We start from the raw sequence: 13,017 nt of genomic DNA on the forward strand, positions 1-13,017 counted from the left end.
CTACATTCGGGAAGCAAGAAGAGGGAATCCCCATGGCTAAATGGCTGCATGTTATGTCAGAACCGAACAGTGCCGAGTGGACCCTATTGACTATAGTGGGGGCCCTTTGGTTTCCGCTCAGCCACCCGGCATCTTACCGGAAGAACAAGCTCTGCATGTCAAGTAATATACTGCTGGCAATAGTCCCTGAAAGATGGGACTGCAGCTAAGGCCAGGTTCACACTAGAGACTCGGTCACCTACTTTTAGCTCTATGAGCTTAGCTGATGGGCTGAAAGTAGGTGACCCAATGAGTCCGGGGATGTCAGTGTTATACTTACCTCCCTGTTGTTACCCCGTTGTCCGGTGCATTAAGCGACACTGCTAAGTAGTCTGACCATTATAAAATTAGAATTTCCAGACTACTTAGCAGCGCCGCTCAATGCACTGGACACCAGGGGAATGGCAGGGAAGGTAAATATAACACTTACACCCCCGGACTCAGTGGGTCACCTACTTTCAGGCCTCATGTCCACGGGGAAAATATGGTGGGTGCGGATTTCTGCTGCAGATTTCCACAGCGGATACACTTTAAATTGTCTTTTTTTTTGCATGCGGGAGATCCATTGAGATAGAGGACAACTGAGCCCACCTGCGCATGATCCGTACTAAAATAGAGCATGTCGTGTTTTTTTTCACGCGTATGAAATCTGCAAATCACTTAAAATGCCAACCATATTTAATTAACTGCTTTCCTATAAAAATGTATTTTTTCACGCGCAGATTTGCTAAATATAATTTCCCCATGGACATGAGGCCTCAGCCCATAAGCTTAGCTCACAGTCATAAAAGTAAGTGACAGAGTCTCCTTAATGGCTCCATTCGTGTTTTCATTTTCCTACTCTTTTTTTGGAAAGAAATGTTAGTAAATCTGATCCCCTAGTTGTGTAGGATGGGGCAACTACAAGAAAGGTGTCAGTAGCGCCTACTATCAGTGCACTAGTGAGTGTAATTGTGCTCAGTAAATGACCTTCCTTTAGTAGCACCAAGAGGTGTTAAATGACAGGCTTCAAGGCTCTTTAACAAGAGAAAGAATCCTTGAGAGGTTTATTGCTTCCATCCCCTGACTGACACTTTAAGGGCTCTTTAGAATGTGCAAATACCCTAACATAAATGTATGCATCCAATTGGAGAAAGCTAAAAACAGACAATCCCCAAAATGACAAATGAGGAGACACATACATGACATTGGAAATACGGTTTTCTAATACTGTTATGCAGCAAATGCTTCTTGCTTTATACCCTGATTGTCCTTTATTATTATATTTTGTCTACATTTATCCAGGTTTTATTCACTTATTTTCTATTTGCTTTGAGAGCTTTTCCTGATCCTGGCTGGATGGCCAAACTATCATTTCACGTTTTACACATTTATTGTATAATATATGTTAAATTGAATTAAAACCAAGTTAAGAAATGTACACAGAAGTCATAGGGCCCAAAAGAGAGGCCAGTATGTGCTATTATAGGCAATGTCCATATTATATCCATATAATATATCTTTATGGGGGTCTAAGCTGCATTTGGTACACTCCAGATCCTCTGCTTCCCTTTACAGGCCATAGAGATATATGATAAAATTCCTGCTACCTGTAGTCATCACTAGGGGGAGCTTAGTGCATAAGGATGTATACAACTTTTATTTTACTTACTTGCAATCAATTGCAGACTTATTGTGCTTTATGGCAGTGAAGGACATAATGGGGACACCCCTGTTGACTCACAAAATGAAGAGGTGAATAATATTCCTGGAAGACAAGAGGTTAATGGAGACATCCCTGGTGGTAGGGTAGTTAATGGTTAAATCCTCAGTGGCCTATAGGTGGCAAATGAGGTAAAAGGGCTGTGCCAAAGTGGCATCCCCTGTTCATATGCCTTATTATGACACATGCATGTCATAGAGTAGATATTCTACAGAGGATATATTGCTGCTGGTGTGAAAGCTTGTATACCAGCAGAGAACTTATACGGGGTTCGATTGGAGGGAACAGAGACAGAAGCTGCATCATGTTTCTGTTGTTAGGCCCAGATATTCTATGGAGGATATATTTAAGGTGACCAAATTTTCCCAGGGTCAAAGAGGGACAGAGGGGTGTGGTCAGGGGCGGGGCTTATCATGACGTATGATTTTACCTTCGTCGTTATAAAAAGTATAGGGCCGTTTCAAAAAAAGACAGGGAGCAAATGCCGCACCGTTTCTGCATCCAAAAAATTGTGAAAATACGTACCATTGGGGCAGATTTTGACTGGAAATCAGCTGCAGATATGCAGCTGACTTCATGCTATGCGGCGCTCCGCCTTACCTCCTCCGAAGGCTTCCCGCTGTCAGCGCTCCCGGCTTTCGGTTCTCAGCGGCCTGTAGTGGCCTCACCTGACCAGCGGTGCCACATCTGACCAGGCCGCTGGGAACCGGAAGCCGGGGAGCACTGACAGCGGGAAGCCCTCGGAGGAGGTGAGGGGGAGCGCTGCTGCGTATCTGCAGCTGATTTCTAGTCAAAATCTGCATCAATGGTACAGATTTTGACAGTTTTTTTTAGATGCGGAATTTGCTGAGGAAATTTACACTGTGGACATTCTGCAGCATTTCCGCCATGCATAAACATACCCTGAGTCAGCTTGAGGTACGCTGCCACGTGCAAAGTGGCCTCACTAGTAATAGTGTCCCTTATACCAGCCCCAGCAATAATAGTGACCCCCACAGTAGCCCCAGTAGAATTAGCGCCCCCCATACCAGCCCCAGCAATAATAGTGACCCCCCCCCACAGTAGCCTCAGCAATAATAGTGCCCCCCCACAGTAGCCCCAGCAATAATAGTGACCCCCCACCACAGTAGCCCCAGCAATAATAGTGACACCCACAGTAGTCCCAGCAATAGTAGTGACACCCCACAGAAGCCCCAGCAATAATAGTGACCCCCCCCCCCCCCCACAGAAGCCGCATAGTATTGGCGCTCCCCCTAAACGTACCTTTTCCTGGTCTTCACAGTGCCGACGCTCCTCTCAGCGCTGATGCCGGTGACCGGAATTGTGCGTGCACTTGCAGCAGCACCTCCTACCTCTGCCTCTTTCGGAACCAAAGAGGAGAGGTGAGGGCGGGAAGATCTGGGATGCAAACACTGCCGGCAGCGTGTACATCCGGCCCATGGCGCTGAAGATTGATTACGGGCCAGGGAGCCGCAGCACCCAGGTTAGTAATTACTATAATGGTGACCCAACATCCCGAAAGCAGGACAAATTGCTATCTCGCTGGGGTCCCAGCGGAAAGCAGGACACAGGGGCCCAAAGCGGAACTGTGCCACCTAAATAGGGACATCTGGTCACCTTAAGATATTGCTGCTGACACGAAAGTTTGTATACCAGCAGAGAACTTAAATGGTCTTCTATTAGAGGGAGCAGAGAAAGAAGCTGCATCATGTTTCTATGCCTATATAACACATGGGCTGTTAGGGCCAAATATTCTACAGAGGATATATTGCAGTTGTCTGTTGTTAGGGCCAGATATTCTATGGAGGATATATTGCTGCTGGTGTGAAAGCTTGTATACCAGGGTTATATTAGAGGGAACAGAGAGAGAAGCTGCATCACATTTATATGCCTATATAACATGTGGTCTATGATTCATTTGCAGACTTTTTGCAGCTAGCGATTGTTTTTTGGGGAATTCAATTATGCTGCTCCAAACACGTGCAGCGTCCCATAGGGAGACCCCGGACACCTGACATGCGTGGGGAGCTGGGAGGGTAGAGTGCTGACTTGTCATTGTGGCCCTTACCATGCTCCTTCCTGGAGGGACACACGCAGCCAAGGCCAGAGTAGCACTGCAGTGCACCTCAGACACTCCTAGGATAGGGAATGTCCTCCAAACTGGATAACAGAGGGGTCGTTGTCACGTGTGACGCCAGCGTTCCAACACTTACACCGGTATGACCCTCGGCGGATAAGTAATTCAGCCACAGACAGTTCTTAAGTACCACGGGTCTCTGGGAACGGTCAGAGCCGGTGTAAACTTTACTTGAATAAAGAATAAACAATACAAGGCAGTTCAATTGTAGACTTCACAGTACAGGCAAATGAATAGACTTCAGAGATTAGTACCTCCACACGGCTCTTACAGGCTCAAAGACGCACATGTGTGAACAGAGATTATTATCTTGTAGTACCTCCACCCAGCCTTGGAGACGTATGGGTGTGACAAATAAAGGGTGTACCTCTACGCGGGGATCCAGACTTCAGACGGCCACATAGGAAAAATCAAAAGAGATAGATAGTACTTCTGCACTGGCCTTGAAGAAACACACTCTAGAACTCACAGATGCTCTCTCTCTCTCTCCCTTGGGGCTCACTCTCCTCACATCCAGATTGGGAAATCTCTCCTTCTCCATCTTCAACACACAAGGGCTGAAGGGTACTCGTGTATCTTGACACCACCGGAAGCTAGGGGCTGACCTGGGTTTGTTGCAGTTAACGCCCCCTGTCAAGCCCCTAGCTTCCGATTGGCTGTGTGTGCTTTGATTCAGTGAAGCTGTTACTCACGACCCCGCAGCTGCTGTGAGTGAAGAGGGTGGCGCTGGTGTCCCCGGAGAGGCTGGCGCTGGTGTCCCTGGAGAGGCTGCCGCTGGTGTCCCTGGAGAGGCCACCGCTGATGTCCCTGCCGCCGCTGCTGTCAGTGAGGACGCCACCACTGCCATGAGGAGGCCGCAGCAGCTGTAACTTAGGAGGCCGCCGCTACGGCTGGTTTCCCCAGGTGTCCGCTGCGCTGTCGGCTCCTGCACAGTCACCGCTGTGATGGCGAGCCACCGCAGCGGCTGCTCCGCTCACCATCGAACCACGACGGCAGCTGACCACTGTGCTGGCACTACAGAGGTATTATTCCATCTCCCTTATTTGCATATTACTCCGTGAGCATAAATAGCCCTTTGAGTCTTCTCACTCACTGTCTAGGTGTTCTCCCGCTAGCAGAAAGCAGCAGCAGCTGCACTCGACGGAACACCCGGGTGGTGAGTAAGACAGCTGGGGGAACGGGACAGCACAGTGACAACGCGCCAGTCCCTCTAGCTAAGCCCTGTCACACCCCTAGCTTCCGGTGGCGTCAAGGTACACCAGTACCAGGCTGAAGGTGTCCCCGTGTGTCTCTGTGTTTTCTCTTGCCGCCTTAGAAGATGGAACTCCTTCCCGCTCACAATCACCACTTTTATAAACTCTCTCATACCACATGACATGACAAACTTGATACATTTACATGCAGGCTTTGGATTTTATTAAAGGTTAACCTCTCAAGTGCCACAGCTGTGCATTAACATAGGACGTACATGTATGACATTTATGGAGGGGACCAGGATGAAGTACTGGGTCACTACACACGCACAGTGCACAAATATACAAACTGTACTGTGTGGCCTTCTGTGTTCACATTTTGTACCGCCCAGGGATTGGGATTGACTTAGCTGGCGGTGAGGTTTCAGGGAAACAGCAAATACACACAGTGCGTGTCAATGGTCTCAGAAGTTGTTCAGTCACGGGAGAGTCTCCCTCATGGCTCAGTATATGGAGCATCATGGCAGGAAGCGAGCCTCATCCTCCAAGATCGATCGGGCTGTGATATTTATCTACTTATCCCCCTCTTATTTATCTCATGCTCATCTACAGCACCCTCTGTACAATCGATCAGCATCTCTGTAGTAACCAGTCTCATTCTTCAAAGCCTATTGAGGTCTATTATGTAACGCCGTGGACTGATACTGTTACCTAACCCTGTTTAATAATCTGCTTATAAAACCCTGCGCAGCATACAAACAAGCATGTAACGAAGCTGCATCACATGAAAGCAACGCAAATTGTTTAATTGTGAGGAGGGTTACATACGGAAGAGACCATTCACGTCCCCTCGCCCCTGACTCCTCTTCATGTGCTCGCCCTTCTTACATTGACTCGGGCTCTTTGTGCTTCCACTCATTTCATGACCTACATCTCTCAATTCAGGTCAAGCCAGCAGCATGTGATGGAGCAGAACAGCTGCCTCATAACATAACAGGCTGCGGGCACACACTGTCCCTGTCTGCTGTCTAGGCGCTCTGCTTATTAGAGTGTAAGCTCTGTAGGACAGCCATGTCTCAATACTGGGCAGTATTATGTGTTAACAGTAAAGCAGTCACTATAGAGCAGTATTATGTGGGTAATGTCTGGCAGCATTATATGGGTGCTGTATGTTGGTTATCATAAAGCACAGTATGGCAGCATTATGTAAGATTATATATGTTTATGGAGCCACTGTATGACAGTATTATATGGCTACTGTGTGAGATTGTTTTGTGTTTACTGAATGGCACTAATGGAGCCATTTTGTACAGTATTATGTAGGCACTACAGGGCAGTATTATGTTTGCACTGTATGTTAGCAAACTTTAGGCCCAATATGGCAGTGTTATAGAAGTGCTATTATATATTCACTATATGACAGTATTATGTGTTCACAGTAAAGCAGTCACTATATAGCAGTATTATGTGGGGATTGTATGGTACTACTATGTGCTCAGTGTGTAGCAGTATTAGGCTGCCTATCCACAGGCGTTGCAATATCCTGCGGCAGATCTCCGCTGCGGGAGCCGCTGCCTGGGAGCAGGAGCCAGCTGACAGTTCTCCGCACTGAGCCTATCTGACAGATAGACTCACCGCGGAGAATCGCGGCAAATCGCAGGATTATCGCCGCGGGGAACACAATGAAAATTCGCCCGTGGACAGGCAGCCTTATTTAGGCAGAGAATGGCAGTATTATGTGGGTGTTGTATGTTGGTTGTCTAAAAGCACAGTATGGCAGCATTATTTAGGATAATATTGGATTAAATATTATTATGTAATCACTGTATGGCAGTACTATATGGGTACTGTATAGCACTGTTTTGTATTCACATAGTAGCACTAAGTAGTCACTGCATAGCACTGCGATGTGTTTTCAATTTATAGCGGCATTATGTAGGCAATGTATGGCAGTATTATGTGGGCACTGTATGCTAGCAAACATTAGACACAGCATGGCAGTGTTATATAAAGCACTATTATAGATTCACTGTACAACAGTACTATGTATTCACAATAAAAGAAGTCACTATATGGCAATGTTATGTTGGCACTATTTTATGCCCAATGTATTATGTAAATATTGTATGTTGTTTATCTTAAAGCACAATATGGCAGGATTATATAGATATTATTATGTAGTCACTGTATGGCCATATTATATAAATATTGTATCTCATTTGTCATCACATTATAGCACTATGTACTCACTGTATGGCACTGGTATGTTTTCACGGAATGACACTAATAACATAGTCACTCTATAGCAGTATTATTTAGGCAATAGGTGGCAGTATTATGTGGTCACTGTATCTTAGTAAATTTCAGGCACAATGTGGCAATGTTATATAAACACTATTATGTATTATGTAGGTACTATATGACACTGTTATGTGTTTACTGAATGGCACTAGTAATATAGTCACTTTATAGCACTACTACTTAGGCAATATATGGCAGTATTATGTGGGTACTGTTTGTTGGTAGATGTTAGACAGTGTGGCAATGTTATATAATATAAGGAAGATGGGAAGCAGTAGTGAATAAGTGTAGTGTTCGGAGGAACAACAGCAGATGGGTCGGGAAGAGACTGTGACCAAGAAGTAGGTCTGGAACAGCCAGGGGCCAAATCAGTTGGAATTGTGACCAGAGCTATTTGTATCGTGTCTGCAACAGTTAGTTCATCAATCATTCAGTGCTAGACAACCCCTGTAAGCAATATATGGCGCTATTATGTAAGAACTGTATGGTGAATACTGTTAGTCACATTATGGCTGTATTATACAGGCATTGCTTTGGCATTTGCTCCAGTTTTCTAGCATAACAAGTCACACATTTTGGGGGTCAGAAATGCTATCTTTTCTCCTTAGGGAGAGCACCGAGACGGTGAGTGAGAAGACTCAAAGGGCTATTCATGCTCATGGGGTAATATGTAAATAAGGGAGATGGAATAATACCTCCACAGTGCCACCTATTAGAAGGCAGCATTCCTTCAAGCCAAGGTCAGACTCTTTATACAAGCCTTGCAACAATAACTGGGAATTAAAAGCAAACCTAGACTCCATGTACACATCTGTTTCAGGGTATTTGCTCTTCATCAGTCTGGCTTTGCTAGTGAGAGGCCTGTGGTGGGGGTCAGAAATGCTATCTTTTCTCCTTAGGGAGAGCACCTAGATGGTGAGTGAGGAGACTCAAAAGACCATTCATGCTCCTCTGGGTAATATGCAAATAAGGGAGATTGAATAATACCTCCACAGTGCCACCTATTGGAAGGCAGCATTCCTTCAAGCCAAAGTTAGACTCTTTATACAAGCCTTGTAACAATAATTGGGAATTTTGGTCCACATTTTTTTTGTGTGAAAGTCCTAGTTTTTTTATTTTTTACTTTGCACTAAGTGGGCAGGACTTAGCAGGAGAGTTCATAGCCAACCACAGCCTGACAGATTCACTATTACATATGCAAAAACTGGTGAAAATTATGGACAAGCTGCCAAAGGATGAGCCAAATATGGCATACGGTTCATAATACATATGGTACATCTTACTCCAGAGCAGTTTACATTAAGACAGGAAACATCTGCCTTACTAAATCTGGGACTTTGGATTCACATAATAGCACTAATTAGGCAGTTACTCTATGTTAACATTATATTGGCACTTTATGGGTGAAGTCACACGAACGTATATCGGCTCGGTTTTTACGCCGAGCCGATATACGTTGTCCTCGTGTGCAGGGGGGGAGAATGGAAGAGCCCGGAGCAGGAACTGAGCTCCCGCCCCCCTCTCCGCCTCCTCTCCGCCCCTCTGCACTATTTGTAATGGGAAGAGGCGGGACAGGGGTGGGGCTAAGTGTGCGCAAATTAGCCCCCCCCCCCCCCCCGTCCCACCTCTCCCCATTGCAAACAGTGCAGAGGGGCGGAGAGGGGGCAGAGAGGGAGGCGGGAGCTCAGTTTCTGCACTTGGCTCTTCCATCTTCCCCCCCTCTGCACACTAGGACAACGTATATCGGCTCGGCGTGAAAACCGAGCCGATATACGTTCGTGTGACTTCACCCTAAGGCAGTATTATGAGGTGGTAATCATCAGACACATTATAACACTATTATGTGCTCATTTTATGGCAGCGTTAGGTGGCCACTGCATGGCACTTCGGTGGTAATCTATAGGTACTTTATGGTAATATCTGGAGCCCACCAAGCAGGTAGATTAAGAGGTGGAGCACACGTGATAAACAGTAACAGTCTTTACTTGGCAGTGGAATCAGCAGTCCAGTCTCTAGAACTTGACACACAGTTTGAGAATGTTGCAACATGGCTTCAATACTTGGCGATGTCGACTCTAAAACTTAGCAGCACTTTACCAGCTGGTCAGTCCTTGCGGGATCAAGTTGCAGTCTCTTTAAATACTCAGCAGGCCTGGTGTGACTCTGTGGACAGCTAACAATGATAGGCACTCGCAGTCTCCATCGTGGACTTCCTCTGTCTCACAGCAGTATAGTAAGTCTTGCCAGAGTTCCCTCAGCTCGATGGTCCAACTGACCGGGTACTTTCAGTTCTAATCAGGAGGTTCCAGGGCTTCTCCGCAGTACACCCACTCAGGCTGCACCCAGCCTCTCTCACAGCAAACTCACAACTCAGACCCGAAGACCAACAAGGGTGCCCTGATGACCCGGCCTCATCGTTAGCAATGCCTCACATGGGCCCAGGAAAGACGTCAATGGACCTTGGACACATGGCAGAAGGTCATCTGAAGTTATGAGTCCCATTTTCTGCTGAACCACACGGGTGGTCAAGTCCACTTTGGCATAAACATCATGGGTGCACCATTGGGGTTCACCAGTTCGGTGTTGGTGGTGTCATGGTCTGGGGAGCGTTCTCCTGGCATGACCTAGAACTGTTGGTCACCGTACCACAATCCTTGATTGATGGACACTACAAGGTCCTGTTAGCTGGCCATCTGCCCCCATATCTTCAGGAAGTCTTCCCCGACCACAGTGCCATCTTTCAGCAGGACAACGCTCCGTGTCATTGAGCTCAGATCACTAGGGAGTGGTTGGAGGAGCACAACAATGAATTCTCCGCACTGCCTTGGCCCCAAACTCCCTGGACTGTAACCACCATTGAACATGTTTGGGATATACTGGAGAGGGCTGTGAGATCTGCTCCCACAAAATGGGCACCAACTGATAGAGCTGTGGTAGCGGGCATGGGTCGGGTTCAGTATGGAGGATGTTCCCCAAAAAGGTGGACCAACCTGCTATTGGGTAGGTGTTTCTAATGCAGTGATTGGTCAGCGTATGCCACCTACCTTGATAAACCTACCTTGATATGCAGTTAGCGTTACCTCTCTACATAAACTAGCATTTACAGTATCTACCTGACTACGACTACGCTTAGTCAACTTTTATCACCCCCTTACAAATTACTCAAATGAATCCAATAAGGTCTCTGCTTGAGCCGTTTTCTATTACTTTTTGGCATTTATGATCTACGGAATAGCTTAGTGAACTGCGCTGTTCTGTCCAGCACAAATACACAATGAGCGTCTATGGCTCCGTCCCACTTTCAGGGATACAGATGTAACCTCGGGACGCCGTCTGTAACATGGTGTAACATCGCCTTACTTAGACAGTTATCAAATGGATTAGAGACTTGACCTACATTGCAGGGCATAGCAACAGAGGGTACATGCCAGGGCATACCAACACGAGCCGCACAGCGACAGTTATGCAACGCCAAGCGTGTCTAGTCAGAATGATCCATGCAGAGAAGGTTCTACAAGACTCCTGCATGTTTCAGGAGAAACACATGTAGCAGAGCCGAGTTTGTAACTTAGCATGCACAATGCATTAGTGGAGACTTTACATAGGACTGCAGAGACACCTACTGCGTTGTACTGAGTGTGCTAACACTGCGCACAAATGATCCTTCCCCCCAAGAGTAATGTGACAAATTCAGCTCTGCTACACCAGTTGGCTGAGAAAAGAGTTATATAGTCTTCAGTCTACAAAACAGGAGCAGTAGCTATAGTGCAGACTATTACGACATCCGACTACATTATAGACTGGCTGCTCACTAGGATCATCGTATAATGAAAGGTCCTGCAACCTTTGAACAGACTTTAATTCATTTCCTCACTGTGCTTGCTGTCAGTGAATGTAACACTGCTGTATACTACACATCTGAAGTCCGTCCCGATGACATCCAACTCACACAAGTGCAGTTCTTGAGGTTTACTCCATTGTAACAAACAAGGGCATACATAGAAGTCCCGGGGCCTCGTAGCAAAATGTAGAATTGGGCCCCTCATTAAAACAATGATATCTGCAGTATAACATGCTGGGTTTATAGGCATTTATGCTCAAGGATACCTCTAAATAATGCAGTCACCATATAATAGCTCTATTAAGTGATAGTGATTGCAGTGCGGTTACCTCCAGTGATCACTGGTAGCATGTTCTCTAATTGGTGAAGTCTGTTTTTGTTCTATATCTGGGCATAGATGACCATAAAGTTTTCCTTCAGCCATGACTTATCTCCACACACTCTTACCATCCTAACGCTACCCCTAATGAACCTCTCAGTACCCCCCATAGTAATGGTGTCTCCTATGTTGTCCTTCATAGAACTGCTGTTTTCTTAGTGGCCCCCCAAAACATTAGAGCCCCCTCTGTGACCTTTTAAATCACTGGTGTCCCCCTGTGCCACCCCCCAAAGCACTGGTGTCTCCAGGTGAACCCCCCAAAGCACTGGTGTCTTCCTGTGCCCCCCAAAGCACTGGTGTCCCTCTGTGCCCCCCCCCCCCCCAAAAAAAACCCACTGGTGTCCCTTTGGGGCCCCTCAAAGCATTGGTGTCCCTCTGTGGCCCCTCAAAGAACTGATTTTACCGCTATGCCCCACCAAAGCAGTGGTGTCCCCATGTGACACCCCCCCCCCCAAAGCGCTAGTGTCCCCCTGTGGCCCCCCCCCAAAGCACTGGTGTCCCCCTGTGGCCCATCAAAGTATTGATGTACCACATGTGTCCCAGCAAAGCACTGGTGTCCCCCTGTGGCCCATCAAAGTATTGATGTACCCCATGTGTCCCCCCCCAAGCACTGGTGTCCCCCTGTGGCCCATCAAAGTATTGATGTACCACATGTGTCCCCGCAAAGCACTGGTGTCCCCCTGTGGCCCATCAAAGTATTGATGTACCCCATGTGTCCCCCCATAGCACTGGTGTTCCCCTGTGGCCCATCAAAGTATTGATGTACCCCATGTGTCCCCCCCAAGCACTGGTGTCCCCCTGTGGCCAATCAAAGTATTGATGTGCCCCATGTGTCCCCCCCAAGCACTGGTGTCCCCCTGTGGCCCATCAAAGTATTGATGTACCACATGTGTCCCCGCAAAGCACTGGTGTACCCCTGTGGCCCATCAAAGTATTGATGTACCCCATGTGTCCCCCCCAAGCACTGGTGTCCCCCTGTGGCCCATCAAAGTATTGATGTACCCCATGTGTCCCCCCATAGCACTGGTGTCCCCCTGTGGCCCATCAAAGTATTGATGTACCCCATGTGTCCCCCCATAGCACTGGTGTTCCCCTGTGGCCCATCAAAGTATTGATGTACCCCATGTGTCCCCCCCCCAAGCACTGGTGTCCCCCTGTGGCCAATCAAAGTATTGATGTGCCCCATGTGTCCCCCCATAGCACTGGTGTTCCCCTGTGGCCCATCAAAGTTTTGATGTACTCCATGTGTCCCCCCAAAGCACTGGTGCCCCCCCTCTTCTCTAGAGGACCAACACCCACTTTGCGCTGTCGAAAGAGGGGGTGGAGCCTGTGCCAGCACTGAGAGCAGCGGAATGTAAGTGAAGCTTATGTACATTAGATTGCAAGCTGTTCAGTCAAGGATTCCTTTCCCTTGCGGAGCTATTG

This window comes from Eleutherodactylus coqui, chromosome 2 (assembly GCF_035609145.1).
Source record: "Eleutherodactylus coqui strain aEleCoq1 chromosome 2, aEleCoq1.hap1, whole genome shotgun sequence".
In the NCBI taxonomy this organism is placed as follows: Eukaryota; Metazoa; Chordata; class Amphibia; order Anura; family Eleutherodactylidae; genus Eleutherodactylus; species Eleutherodactylus coqui.